The 15802-nt window shown below is 34.7% G+C and overlaps 1 protein-coding gene across 2 annotated transcripts in view; it reads left to right on the top strand.

Annotated features, from left to right (window-relative positions):
• Positions 1 to 288: 288 nt before the first annotated feature.
• Positions 289 to 15802, top strand: part of LOC143907493 (semaphorin-1A) — a 216428-nt gene continuing 200914 nt past the window's right edge. Inside the window, exon 1 of one of the 2 annotated variants that reach the window (XM_077424312.1) lies at positions 289 to 923. The gene's annotated coding sequence lies outside the window, so the exon portion shown is untranslated. The remainder of the gene's footprint in view (positions 924 to 15802) is intronic. The other variant, XM_077424311.1, reaches the window with a different exon arrangement.

Below are 15802 nucleotides of genomic sequence, written 5' to 3'. Positions count from 1 at the left end.
TATATCAATTATCGTTGATGTTTTGGAGATATTGTTGATTATATAGATAATAAATAATAATTTTTGGAAATCTATTATTGGAACGTCGATTCTTCGACTGCTCGACATCGCTCCTCTCTAGACTGGATCGCCGACGGCGACGCGACGCGCGACGCGGCATAGTTAGTGGAAAGGGGGACTGGGGAGTGGGGAGAGTGAGTACGTGACCGCACGCTGGCGCAGGCGCACCGTTGCCGGCGCGGCGCGAGTGAGAAATTGAGTAGTGGGGATGAGAGGTACGACGGAGTCGGAGGTCGGAGTGTCGGAGCACGGAGCGGCCGTTGGCGTTGGCGTTGGCTTGGTAGTGCTGGCAGTTGCGATTCGAACGGCGAGTGGTGTGCGCGTGTCGTTCCGTCCGGCGTCCGGTACGTGTTTTTTCGCGCCGCGCGGCCGGAGACTCTGCGCGTACGACGCGCCCGCGTGGCTCGCGATTTCTCTTTTCTGTTTCTTGGTTTTATTTCGCGTGGCGCGCCATTAGCAACGCCGCGGCCGCCGCGCCGGATTGCGAAACGGCTAAAGGCAATCGCAGCAGGTGACGCGGTTGCCGAACGTTATCGAGAGTGACGCGTTCTGTATAAAAGGCGGGCCGGTAGTGGTGTTCCAGTGTTACACTTTATTGTGCCAACCATCAGTTTCTTCCCTCGTTCAACGGCCCCTCGCCCTCCGGGTTTACAATTTCTCTCGGCGGGCTCCTTCGTCGCACGACGAAACTGGACCCTGTCGAGACCCTCGCACGCGGTTTTACGCCGGGAAAGAGTGTTTCTTTGGGGACTTTTGCTGCGGGTGATCGCTTGGCAGCGAGGCCAGCAGCGAGGCCGGCGGGGATACTCGGGACGCGCATTCGTCGACCATCCGATTGGCTCTGTCTCTTCAGTGTCTTCTCGGTAAGTCCGTTCTCCATTGTCCGCGACAGGAATGCTCGTCGATAGCTTAGCTTGCCCATTCACGCTTTTTTTCTGTTAATTTTCTGTACTTTGCGCATTTAACGAAGTGACGTATCGGATTTTGTTTGAACTTTCGCCACGTTTTCAATCTGACAGTGTTGATAAAAGAACGTAAAGTTTGCTTCTGTTTAACGCGAAAAGTGTATTGAAAGCAATCTGTTTCGAAGAGATCGGTCAACCGAAAGGGTTTTAACGAAACCCAGGCATCGTACGCGGCTCGAATCTGGGCTCAGGCGGGAAACGGCGCGGTGCAGAAAGTATACAGGCGCGACGCGCGACGCGCGACGCTACGTGACAAATTTAGAATTGCTCGTTTTTAAACCAGACTCATCGGCACGCACGTTACCTTCTATTTTCCTCGCTCTATGACTTTGCTCAACTGTCGTATTTATATATAATGTGATCTTTCGTTTCAAATTATCCGTGTCAAGCTTTACAGAGCTTGTTTATGAATCTTTTTATGTATTTAAATTAGCTACCTTCGATATCGTTGAACTTGCTTTTATGCATTATCAATTTAATTATTTTTATATTAACAATTATTTTATTAAACTGTACAAAGTGATCCACGATTCGCGGTCTTATGATTTTAATGATCGATTCTCCGTGGATTCGATCTTTTCTTCGTAAAAATATCGAGGTAACGATAGTTTTCGAGTTATGTTATAAGTGAAGAGTATAAGTTGCGATAAATGATACGCGTGTGTATATAAAAATTCCCTTGATATTTTTGTTGAAAAAAACTCGACTGCACTTCTCAGAAAATCTATCATCATTTAAGATAGTTTCGAGTTATGATACAAAAAAAATATGTATATCTACATTCGTGACGTATTATTGTGATATATGATATATATAGTGATATACATATGAAGTTGATTCTTTTCTTTCTCGAAAAATTACTTCGTTACGCAGATATTTCATAAAAGGCATAGGAATGTATTACATGTGTTAAGTTTTATAGAAAATTTTTCAAGTCCCGTATCTGCTCCAAATTTAAACATACATATATACAGTTTTACAATTTTCGCGCAATATCGGGCATCGTTGTTGCACGCGTAACTTTCTTCGCAATATGGAACTTGAGGTAATTCAGGTCTATTCTTCTGAGTTACACACGTTCCGTATCTTTTTGAGAGAAATGTTCCTCTCTTTTTTCTCTCTTCTCACAAATTCCTAGCATATTATAGAATGCGATAGAATGTATTTCACGTCAAGTGAAGGGAAGGGAATAGAACTAATAATTTGTCGATGTCCTGCTTATAAGGATGACTTTGACCAAATACCGATTAACTTAATTAACTTATCAAATCACACATGTGTACGATATTTTACTAACTTGGATAGAATTATTCATTCTTCGTTTGAAACGCGAAAAGAAAAATTAGATATTGGACGGATGGCGGATTATATAGCGCCGCGAGAAATGTCATCGTAAGCAAGTCTGTATTTTGAATTAATAATCGTCAATTAAATTAATCCAAGTTTGGTCGAAGTCGTCCGAAGAGTGGCCGAAGGTCCAAACGTGGGGTCTGCGATCCGTTATCTCTCCCGCAATTAGGAATGCTGGTAGCGTTGATTGTTGAAAGCAACGCGTGATGCTGCGACGCTGCGCCACTCGAACGGCCTGTTTATCCTCGTTGTCGCGTTGTCCCTAGTTTTTCCCTTTGTCATAAATAAATACACGCACGCAACAACGATGCCCGATATCGCGCGCGCGCGCCCATATTCCCACTTTTATTTTTTATTTTGAGTGTCATTTTTCGTTTTCCTTCTCTCTTCTTTTTTTTCACCAACGCGCCCATCGATTGCAATCGTTGTTCCGACAAGAGCAATTTGTCAAACAAAAGTTCGACCTGGGTGACGTTGTAGGCTTTTGCGAATATACGATAAAAGTCGAGTCAGGTTGAAAGAAGTTGACGTTAAGCAAAGTTTCCGCGTCGATTCGGAACCCGGAGTAATGGTGATTTTTAAACTCAGAGAAAGCACGGAAAGTAAAGATTACATAATTATGTGATTTGGCACATGATTTGGACGAAGATGATCGTACGGAATCAATTAAAAACAATTGTAGTGTTTTCGGAGCAATATTTGCAGAAATAAAGTGAGAAAAGCGAAACAATTCGTCATTTAAAAAATGTTAAAAATGACAAGCTATCCTTAAACAAGAAAAATATCAGAAAATAATTAATTTTGTAAGTGTGTGAAAACGGAGCTCAAGTTATTATAAAAAGTATAGCTTCGTAAATTTTTCTATTAATCGATATATGTATATATATAACTGTTTTTATAATTGTGACATCCATGTAAGTGATATATTTCAAAAGGAAGAAGTCTTGCCACGCAATATATAGCCTATACATATTTGAAGACATCTTGTATATACGATAGATATAGATGCGTACATATTTTTATCGTCGTGATGTTGATAACTGTCACAGATATTTAAACGCCACGATACCTACGTAGGAACGATATGTATAACGATATGTATAATGAATGAAGACGTTCAGTTAACGAATACGGTGGGGCGAACGTGCTTGTTCCAATGGTTTATGAAGTTTTCTTGCGTCGCGAGAGAGCAGCCACGCCGTGACCACCAGCTTATCGTTCTCGAACACGCGTCGTTACGTTCGAGTCACGGGGCCCCTCCGGCGAAAACCTCGGAACCGGTTTCGAACGTATAGAATCGTGTTGAGTAGCCGGTCGGTCGGTCGGTCGTATGCGCACACGCGCACGACTCGCTACGACTTTCTAAATTTCCGTCGTGCGCATTAGGTCCTACGATTAACCCGTTGCATTCCCATCCAGGGTGTCGACTTGAAAAAACATGGAAAACCTGAAATTCACAGGGAGCTATTCTTTATCTGGAAAACTCAAGCAGCTCTTACAGAATTTTATATTATGACACTTTTGTCGAAATTATTTTTCCGGAAAGTTTCCTTTTATATTAAAAGTATTAAAATGCTGAAGATTTGTTTATAAGATCTTTAAATTTTGAGACATTTTTTGTTTAAAATTTTAGATAAATTTTGTTTTGCTTGAATGAATATGTCTTTTAAGCGTTGTCACTTTTTTTTATATTTACGACAGATTTTCTTTTTTTGTTGTTCTTTTGGAAAGAAAAAGGTGAACGTTTTATAAAATTACTTAATATAAAAAACTATATATGAAATTCTTATTTTTATAGGAAAATTTTCCACTTTTTTCAGTATTTTTTTAAATTTGGCATTTGAAACAGGTAATTCTTATCTTTCTTCCTTTATCGTACAAGCGAGAAAGAAGAAATAAAAAATCTAGATAATAATTAAATTTATTTTAAAATTATATATATCCAAAACTGGAGTTTTTTTACGTGGAAATGTGAACGAAGGTCTGAAAAATCATCAGACAAGTCTCAAATCTTTTTCCAAGCAGACATTTACTGAGAATAGACATCCTGTTATCGTTCGTTTCGATTTCTTGGCGTGATATTCTGGTGATTGTTAGAAAACGATTTTGATAAAGTCACGATTAAAGTTATAGTAGAAAGAATAAAAGAGAAACTCACTGTTGTGTGTGTGTGTGTGTGTGTTTGTGTGTGCAACTGCAGTGTTTATTATCAAATTTTTCGTTTAACGAAAATTATTTTAAATAGTATCATGTAGAAAATATTGATCTTTTTTTGTACATTTAGTTTGATACAATATTTCTCTGGAAAAATATAAAACTTAATTATTTTAACTTATCGGTAAATCGACGTGCCTTTTCTGAAATAATTGATTGCATTTTCGGGTACATATACACGCATATGCCAACATAATCGATTAAAATTATTTAAAGATTAAGTACATATATTTTCAATTTTTTGCTTGGGATCGATATTTGTGGGATTGTATTTAATATTTTCGTAAATTAAAAGAACAACGGTCAAGTTAAATATTGATGGTTAAAGCAATTACGATACAATAAACGATGAAAGAAACGTCTGAGAAAATCGGTATCTTATATTTTTATTTAATGTATTTCCGCAAATATATATATATATCCGCAATACTATTTGCTCTACATAGATATTTGTTTGTTATCTAAGAACGGATATTGAAAGATATCCGTTCTAGATCGAGTTTTCATGTACATTACGTTATTTTTAGTAGACTATTATCGCAAATGACGGAGCATTTTCGTTATTTCGTAGAAAAGATAATCGAGATAAGAGTCTCGAGGTAAAGATGAGCTTAATTTGTAGTATGCAAATTATGAAATCTCATTAGTGCGCGGTGCCAGCTGCAACAATAGCTAATTAGGCGGTATCTGTTCTTAAAGTTCGGATAAAGACCAATGATGAAAGTTATAAGAATCGATTCTGTGCACGCTGGAGTGTTATCTAATTCATTGTTTCCTTCAAAGCTGAATTATATTTTTTCATGTGAGTTCGTATTGCGTTTGATGCCCGACCGAATGAGTTATGAGCAAGTTACCGACCTTTCGACTAGCGCTGTATAAACTGCCTAATGGTATACGAAGTATATCGTTCATGCCCAAGCGCTTCGTGACATTCCGTTGAATTTGTAGTAAGGTTGCAATGAGGTGCCGCGAAACATCACAAGAGCAGAAGACGTTTATCTGTGGTACACGCGGTTCTTGGAGGTACTCAAATAATAATGATGCACTTACTAACATCTAAAGCTGTAAATGCCTAAACTCTTGGCATTCTTGATTTCATGTTAATTTTTGATGCACTTTCGTGTTTATGAATAAGCAAAGATCTTGGAAATTTTCAGTTAATGATTTACTCTTTTCCGTGTAACGTGCGAGAAAAATTAGAATCAGCTATTCTATAATAATATCTAATCTAAAGACATTTAGACATACATATTTTTATCCATAGATAAGATTCATTATTTATAATGCAGATATATGTATATCGCAAAAAAAACCCGCTCGTTAATGTTTTCGATCGCATATGAATCAATCAATACGAATAAATGTTTGATACACTCTGCTTTATGAATAATTTAACGAGTAATTAAGATTGTATACGTTTATATTCTGAGAATGAATCACATTCAAATCTTTGTCTAATCATAAATTTGAATACTAGGAAAGGACTGGATATTTAATCGATTGCATTAAAAATTGAATTAATTGAAACAAAATTAATAGGAACAAACTTTGTTTTTGTTTCAATGAATAAAAAATAACAGATACAGCAGTGTGAATGAATGAGTATCTTCTTAGTATTTCAAAGCGCAACGCGAGGAGCAAAGGCAAAAGTTGTCAGTGAAGGAACGTTCTCTAAGCTCATAATATAATTTCATTAAGGACTTTGTCAAAGAAATTTGTTATACGATAGACTGTGAAACTTATGAACATAGCGCATCCTGCTTTTAATTAAGTTTTCAATAAAGTAAATGTTAATATTTTGTTTTGTGGGTGGTTAAATGATATAACCAACTGTGAAATTGTATAATAATTTCGTTTATAATCTAAATAAAAGAATACAATATTTTGAAAGAATGACTTTGAGATACAAAGATTCGCTTGCATATCTTGTTAAAAGCATTTATAATTTTTTGTGATTTTTGGTTGCGGTATACCGTTTACAGTATACAATAGATCTGAAACGTAACTGCCAATTTTTAAGATATCTGAAATTCATCTGAGCTATGTTATTTAGAATTATTTGTAACTTGTGTGCATAATGTTTTGTTTGTAATTGCACAGTTCGAAAGTTACCACAGTTTATTAACAACCCATCTCTCGACCCGAAACCTAGTTGTCAACTCGAAAATTACGGACTAAATGAAAATCATTACAACAATTATGATGAATTCTAAATAATATGACGCAAGCGGATTTGAGATGATTTAAAATTTAGTCAAATTACGTTTTTGATTATTTGTTAATACGTTCTAACTTTTAAGCGAGATGATAAATACGAGTAAAATTACTGCATGTAATTATAAACGAAATACTAAATACTAATATTAAAATACTTTTTTTGAAAATTTAATGTATTAAAAATGGAACACCCCCCAAGTTCATAAAGATGCGCGACTGTCGTTAAACTCCTATTCGTTTCGATGCATGAAAGAGAGAAAATAAAAATGATACGCTTGATTGCAGTTATGGAAATGTGGGCTTCGTGTAAGAGTATTTCTGCAATTTCGCTGCCAATGGAGGGAAAGCATCCAAAATATACTTACCGCGATAGTCACGCGGAATTTAGGTTTGCGCTCTGTCGACACGTGAATTATTTCTTTTTTTTTCATTCCCTTTTCTTGCACATTTTCGCAAGAGCGTTTGTCAAGCTCGCGATATTATTTTCTGCGCGTGACCGATTACCGTTCTTCCTACGATTTCCGGTTAAGTATATATTATTCAAAGCACAGCATTGTGTATTTCACTCAGCGCACATTAATTCTTCATTAATACGAATATGATATGCTTGCTACATTGCTACTCAGCAATTTATAACTTTTTGATCATGCGATCGTGTTGCTTTAGGTATGCGGTCCAGTGTTACTTGAAATTTCAATTTGCTAACATCGTACGGTGTACACGTTTGCTCTACTTTATATCGAGATTATTAATAGTTTCATCTTTCTAAAACGTTTTTCCTTAAAAATATATATTTCAATATAATTATTTCCTAAGTATTATATGTATATACAACATATAGGTATAGGTATACAATAAATGTTTTATTTTTCAACAGCTGCATTTAAAATTAGAAATGAAAAATTGTAATAATAATTAATGAAAAGATGTTTGAACTAATATATATATCGAAAAACAAGAAACGTTTATTTTTAAATAAATAAAATAGTATTTATGTGAAGAAGGATATTGACATTAGCTTGGATGTAGCCTAGACACGTTGATATCGATTTTATGTTTAAATGATGTTAAGAAACTGTATACTGTTGCACCGTAAAGAAAATCTAGAATGTCAAGAAAATAGGTCGGGATTGTCTTGTCTCTAACATTTACACCAGCAAACTGTAGGTTGGAATGTAGTGTTGGCAGAATGCTACATGCCTTGCAAATAGTCCAAATTGCGGCACGCCATAAGTAAACGCATTCACACGATTATATGCAGGATCTAGCAAATAACGGAAAAACACGCAGTATTTAACTCGCTTCATTAATTGTTTTTTTGTGCTTTTTAAGAGATCTATATAAACAGTATAATACTGATTATGCATTTTATTTGACACAAGTTCGTTAATCATATTATATTGCATATCTGTTGAGTTTTAATGGCATTTAAAATTTTTTAGATTTTAACATTTTTAAAATTATTAGTAAAGAATAATTGATATTCTTTGAGTAGAAAATATCGCCAAATTTTATACAAGTAATATTTATTTTATTAGTAGATATTCTAGGCCTATTGTACTTATAACTATAAGTAACAAGTTCCATTAGTATATAGATTAGCTTATGAGGATTCGATCGAAAATATAACGCTATGCAAAATTACATAATATTTTCAATAAATTTTTGTTATGTGGAACTAAATATACGTATCAGCAATATATCAACAATACGTGAGAAAGTAAAACGAAATTTCTAAATATTCTAAAATTGCTAATATTATTTTATATGTGTGAATCATAAACAAGTTATTGCGCGAATAACTTACACTTACATTATATTATTTGCTTCCTGTGGCATTATGTATTCACGACGGAAGAGGTAATGAAATTTTTGTTATAACGTTGCCTATGAAAGTGGATGATGTAATTTCGCAACATTAATATTTTAATTCTGTGCGTGTTCAAACGATCACGCTATTTCCTAATTCGCTTAATTTCGGGTTTTGCTTGACTTATTGCTTTTAGTGCTTAACGTATTTATTTAGTCACAAAATATAATTACAAACTTCATGAATATAAAATTTATATTAAATGATTTTAAGACATTAACAATATTTTGGAATTTTTTCAATATTAATTCAATACAAAAAGATTGTCATTTTTTGATTAAATTTTGTTTTAACGTTATAGTTCGAAGTTTCTCAATTATAAAGCTTCATTTTAAACAACAAAATTATATCGAAGTAACTATTTATAGTTTTCAACTTTAATTGGCACAAATACAGTCAATTGTTTCGCAGCATTTTGATTATTCGTGAAATTAAACTTTGATATATTAAAGAGCCAACGAGGATTAATATGACTGATAACAGCTGATTCTAGCTCAGCTGTGTGCGATTCGTACAATTTCAACGTGTCGCGCTCATGAAAGAGAAAGCAGGTTCGTGTATGATCGCCAATGAAAAATACAAACTAAGCATCGTCGAAACTTTTCCTCTTCTGAATTATGAAGCTATCTAGACAAAACAGCGAGGTTTTATTTTCCGGTTTTTTTATCAACACATCGTTGATGGAAGAGCGAAGAAAAGCAGACAACTCGGAACGGAGCCAATCGGGTATTTATAGGATGATGAATAGGAATACCACATTGGTGCCAACCAAGCGCCGCATTTCGTTTCTTGAGATTCCCTTGATTTTATTATTGAACGATTGACAAATAATATTTAATACTATATAAGAGTTGATGATTAATAATAAGTATATTTTAAAAGTATTATACAGCGTATATTCAATTTGTTACGGTATAACCTAATATATGCGAGATATATTTTTTAAATTTTGTCATAGAGAGAGAGAGAGAGAGAGAGAGAGAGAGAGAGAGAGAGAATTTATATAATAGATTAAATAGATAAAATTTATATAGATTTATCTATATAAAATTTATGTAGATAATGTTATATTTGATACAGTACATATAGAAAAGAGAAGGAAATAAATATTTCTATATAAGTGTTTAATTTTTTAATCTGCTAAAGTTTATGGAAATTGACACATAATTTAATCTTGCTATTTAAGTGACTTTTTTTCGAAAAACCGATTTGTTAAAATAGTCATTTATTTAAAACATCATAAATGTCATGCAACTTTAATAAGTGTGACTGACACGAATTACTATTCTCTCTTTCTATATATATATATATATATAAGAGTTTTTTATCACTCTTTATTTTTTATTTCGCTCTCATCGAAGTTATTTCTCACGTAACATTTCCACTTTCAAATATGAGATCTCGCGTGCTTGAAATTCCGGTGTCGATACCCGAACGAGACGACGATTTCTTTCTTTTACTTGACACTTTACACGGCACTATCTTCGTTGATATCTGATTACTATTTCCGTTACAATCTATATCTCTTTCCTTCGAATCTGTTATCACGAATGTCAAGATGAATTTATTTATACTTAACTAATGTACTATAACGAAACTGATATATCGATATCTTCATCAATCAGATTATATCAGATTATATCACGTTTATTCACCTTTTTTTAGAAGTTGCGCCTATATCGTGTTATTCAGAAGCAAATACTATAAATTTTTTAAGCTGCATTACGTGTTTATCTTTGTATTCAATTTTAATTTCCGTTATAGCGTTATCTTTGAAATATTTGTTTTATCGCATAAAGATTTAAATTGTTTAAAATTTTACTTAAAACTGATTATTATTGAAAATTTTGAAAAATTTTTCAAATTTTTTATCTTGAATAATATAATAATATGCCTTTATTCGATTCATTTTTAATACTATTTTAATATTCTACAAATATATATAATAAAGTAGGGTCAAAGTGTTAATAGAAGGGTTAATAGAAAGGAATATAAGGCAGCGATCGATTCGGAAGATGATGCAGTAACGGCAATAATGCTGTTGTTTGAGTCGTGCTCGTATTTGATTAGAATTTTCATTATAGCATAGTTCAACTTTTTCTCGCTTTGCGAGACTCGCTTTCGATTAATATTATGAACGAATCGAATGAACGAGTACGACTATTATTGGCTCTGTCGTCGGTTGCCAGAACAAACGAGTGTGAAGGTAGAAGAGGGGAGGCCAGGGGAGATTATTACCTCTCAAGGAGTAAGAAACCGGCGTGGGCCAGGTACACTCCGGACGAGAAGTCCCGCGATGTAACATAAAGAGTAAACCCATCTATTTCCTGAGTCTGCTTTATGTTTCTTTCTTTACAAATTCTTTGGGTGATTTGAAATCGATTTGTTTCTTAACATTTTCCCGTCCGAAAGTTTTTTTAAGCGATAAACCGATGGTGATCGATTTGTGCAATGGGAACTGTAATTTTAACAGAGCATATGAATACTGTTTATAGTCATGCAATTTACACTTTGACTGACTTTAACTTATTTTTAATTAAAAGTCAATTATAAAACTATACAATGTTAAAAATTATACAGACGTATAGTCAATGATATCTTGTCTCTCGACATTTTTGTTAAATGAAACTAATTGTTTTTATATTGGCTAAAATGCAATGCTTGAAAAGACTGATAATTTCGGGAGTGGTGAATTGTTAATCTTTTGAATACGGCCTGAAATCTTTTAAGAGCTCAGTTCTTTTAAATAATTCTTTTTTTAATCAGTTTTTACTGTTCATATTGTTTAGTATATAATTGATTCTAGATTTAAGATTTTATCTATTTTAGTATCTTGTTCGCTTATATGTATTAAGGAGGCTCTTACCTCGATCATAATATGACAGATCTTTATGAAATTAATATATGTTGTAAAGTGAACCACAACGGACCGATGCCCAAAACTTGAGCATAGGTTGACGATAAAAACTGTAAAAATATCAGTATTGAAATTCGCATTTTTAACACAGGGCATATGGTAAACACTAAAATTTTTACCGGAAGTGATGTATTTTCTTGGCAAGTTTGCGAGCCAGGTAAACAAAAAACTAAGGAATTGTAGTTAAAATAATAATCTTTCTAATGATAAGAAGGAAACTTGGCGTTGACGATGAGTTATAAAAGATATTGTAGTTTTAATATGACGTACGACAGGTTAGGCGAATGATCTTCCGAGTGTCAAAATCGCGCCAAGTTTCTAACCTCACTTGCACATGTCTTTTCTCTGCGCTGTATGGTAGCGGCATAATTATTCTCTCGCGCATCGACAACCTTTATTTTCGAGAATTTTCCTTTCATTTTTCCTCTCAGCATTCTCACGTTATATCTTTCTTTTGGCTCCATCTCTTCATCGCATCAATCGCTACAACGCTACACGGCTACACCTCACTTAGCTACACACTGCTGCAGACGACGTTGTAACACGCGCATGTTATTATTCTGCTCTTTAGCACTGACGTAGTCAACTGACTTATTGTATAAATTTTAATATTTACACTAATAGAACATATAACTTACTCTTACACTATGTAAAAATCATTATTTATTTTTTTATTTAATTTTCCGATAATTTTATAACCAATTATTAATGATAATTTTTCGGTTGCTACATTGATTAGAGCAGCCGGGTAAGAGCCTCCTTAAGCAACGTTCTGTATATTTCGGTACTTTTTTTTACATATGGGTGATTACGCAACACGTATGAAAATATGAGAAATAATAATTTAAGCATGAATTTATTACGAGCCCGTGACTGAGCGATTATCGGCAGCGTACAGGTTGCTCGTACGTAATTGGACGATATATAGATGTATATAGGCGAGTGCCGAGTATGAAATTATGACGTACGCGGTGAACCGCATACCGCGTGCTTGAAAGCTATAACGAGGTACGTGGCGCGCTTACATTTGCACAGGTATAGTCCAGCGCTCGTTTTGCGACTTATGCGCGCGAGGAATGCACGCCACGTGTAATGATAAAAACATATCAGGTATATCTCGGGTATATACATATATGGCAAATCCTAGACAGATTTACCGTGCTTTTTTTTACCTATGAATTTTGTTGATTTGAAGTTGATTTTTCTTTGAAAAACATGCGTTTTAATCACAATTTATTGAAAAAAGTTTTCTAAATCCTGATGAGTTTCGAAAATATAAACAAACAAAAGTGAATGGCAGACATTATTTGATGAGATTTTTTGATCGCTAAGTTTTGAAAGTATATACAGATAAAGGAACAGATTTTCAAGCGACTTTAATTGAATACATCTGTAATTTGAATGTTGGTTAATTGTACACTGAAAATTTGTAATTATATTTGCATAGAAATTTATATGTGTATAGTGTTCTCCTATCAAATCACGTTTTTATTGTTTAAGTATTATAATACATGATGATCTATTACAAAGGCTAATTTGAAATGATTGATACTGAAAGAGGAGAACTGAAATATACATATTATAATATTTCGAGTTGCATCAAGAGAATACCATGCTTTTCCGGCAACTATGTGAGATATGTAATATGTGATAGTGCAATGCATATCGCATCATGCGGCATTGATGGCTCAAAATTAATACGTTAGCAATGATTAATTTTAATTGTCGCCTATTAAAATAGATTATTGAATTTCTCCGCATTGTTTCAAACACATTCCTGTATAACGATTCACGAACTCGCTGTTCGTGTATAACAGAAGTGCGCATTTGATGAAATATGCATCATATATACAGAGCACATAATTTTTACCGTATTATTTTTGATTGAGTGATAATTAATTTTTTACCAGTTTAGTAATGATGTTGAGATTACATTTTCGATTAATGGTTGAAAATAAGGCAATTTTGGCAAATTCAGCTTCAGGAGAAATGAATAATAAAATCACATTTTCCATATAAATTTCAAATGAGTCTTGCTTTAAAAGAAGTGCTTTAAAAAATCGTTGATATATGTATATTGTTAATAGTTATTTTAACGTTAGTAAACAAATTTGTTTAAAGATAATAATATTATATTGGAATATTCGACACAATTAATTTTTTAAAAATAATATGTAAAATGCACTCAGACGTTTTATTAATACATATATATAATGAAGAATAAATGCGAAAATAAAGAGATTAAAAAGTGTTGCGTAACTGGGGGGTTTGGACAAACTGATATTTCGTACAGCTTTTTGTCATGATTTAATGCCGCTATAATATACCTACTGCGGATATCAAGAAGGATTTAAAACGCGCGCAGAAAAGTCGTTGTTGACTTTCACGTTGCTTTATTACGCGTAATTGGCTACTGCATTCGTTTCATGCTGGAGTTTCACGACATCGCGCACGACGTGAATGAGACTTGCGTAAAACTCTTACGCAATCCATGATTCCTCCATCAAGTTATTCCGCTTTCGTATATTTTTGGCTACGTATGTATATTTTGGATGTGTGAAGATACATTTCCGGGATACGCAAACGGGATGGAATTTATAAATTAGTACTTATAGAGAAGGGCGTGTGGGATCTATATGATCAGCGACTTGAAATTTGTGATTTTCATTTAATTACGTTTAACAATGTACACGTGATGGTGTGTTTATTTTAGCTTTTGGAGTTTGAATTTTTCTAGCTCTTATGTGTGCAAGAAATGAATGAGTAATTGAATGTAATTATTTCAATGCAATAATTTTTCTCTTTTTATATAGTAGTAAAAATTGACTTTTAAAATCGTATAAGAATATAATATTTATTGAGAGAAATAAGAAATATATTAACTGCATTTGTAAATAGTAGAGAAACAACGTGATATTGTTATAATTATGTAGTGAAGTAATAGGGGAAATATCGCGTAAGAATCGGTATCGCTGCGTAATCTGCGCGCGCTTATAGCCACCGCGAATTGATGTGAGAATAGAATATATCTATACCTAAGTACAAAACAACGGGCTTAACCAGGCGCTACCAGCTATGCACGGAGGCTCCGTCGAACGTTAAACTTTTCCTCCAACCACCTTGCGGAGCCGGCAGCTCTCTCGCATTCCAACAGGTGTGAAACGCGTCACTGCGCTTTGGCGGAGGGAAGACGCGCTTTTATCGCATAGAATGCAGGCGCGCATAGGTTGCACGACGAAAGCAGGGACGAGAATGTTACGTATAGCACTCCTGTACGTATGTACAATATGTGTTCGTGTGTGTGCGTCCGTGTGTGTGTGTATTTATACACACAGGGTATACGCACGGGGGATGATAGGTGGCCAGGCCAAGGGGAAGAAAATAGTCTGCGGGGGTGAGCGCAAATCTCTTCCTTTGTATCCGCCGGCACGGAAAATTCATTAATCCTTCGAGCCGTTGCTCGTAAACGACATGCTCGTTTCGACACCTTGCTGCGGCGCGTGTTGAAAGGACGGGAAATAACTGCACAATGTGCATTTTTCGTGAGCACGTTATAATTATACACTTTATGCAAAAACAGTTTAACGCGCGACGTAATAACACGCGATTTCACGTTCCTTTGTCGTGTTATTATTAGAGCGTCGAAATTTAAACTCACAAGTATATAAAATTATTACTTCTCGGTATTACTTCGTTTTATATACATGACGGTTTTTCTGTCTATATGACGCTATGTTTTTCGGACACCCCGTACATCGACGAGCAGGGCTGGTCGTGATGCTTAAACACGAACGTTCTCAAACGCAACGTGGCAAACGGCTGGCTTATGCTACGGACTGTACACGAGCGAATGGTTAGCCTTGAAATCGACTATGCTCAGGACCGCGTCGATGCTTTCCACTGTCTCTCGTCCAGCCCGAACCTGTGTTGTGTAACGTGGACAGTCACGATGCGCTTTCGCCCTATGTTTCTTCTCCATCGGCGTATATCCATGCGCGTAAGGCATGGTGCCGAGATATCAGTCCGTTTCCTCTCTTTTTGTTTTTTTTCGGATATTCAAGATAACATTGACCGATACGCGAGTGTATGAAGTTAGCCCCCCTTTTTTTGAAATTCATATTTTTGAAAGTTGTTCCAGGTTGTTCTGACTTTGTACTACATTGTTCCAAAACGATATTCCTTAATTCCAAACAGTTTTTTAATAAAATA

Source organism: Temnothorax americanus, unplaced genomic scaffold, assembly GCF_048541705.1.
Source record: "Temnothorax americanus isolate GAGA-0224 unplaced genomic scaffold, ASM4854170v1 Scaffold82, whole genome shotgun sequence".
Taxonomy (NCBI): Eukaryota; Metazoa; Arthropoda; class Insecta; order Hymenoptera; family Formicidae; genus Temnothorax; species Temnothorax americanus.
The sequence above is the reverse complement of the archived record's forward strand: the minus strand, read 5'-3'. Positions and strand labels throughout refer to the sequence as shown.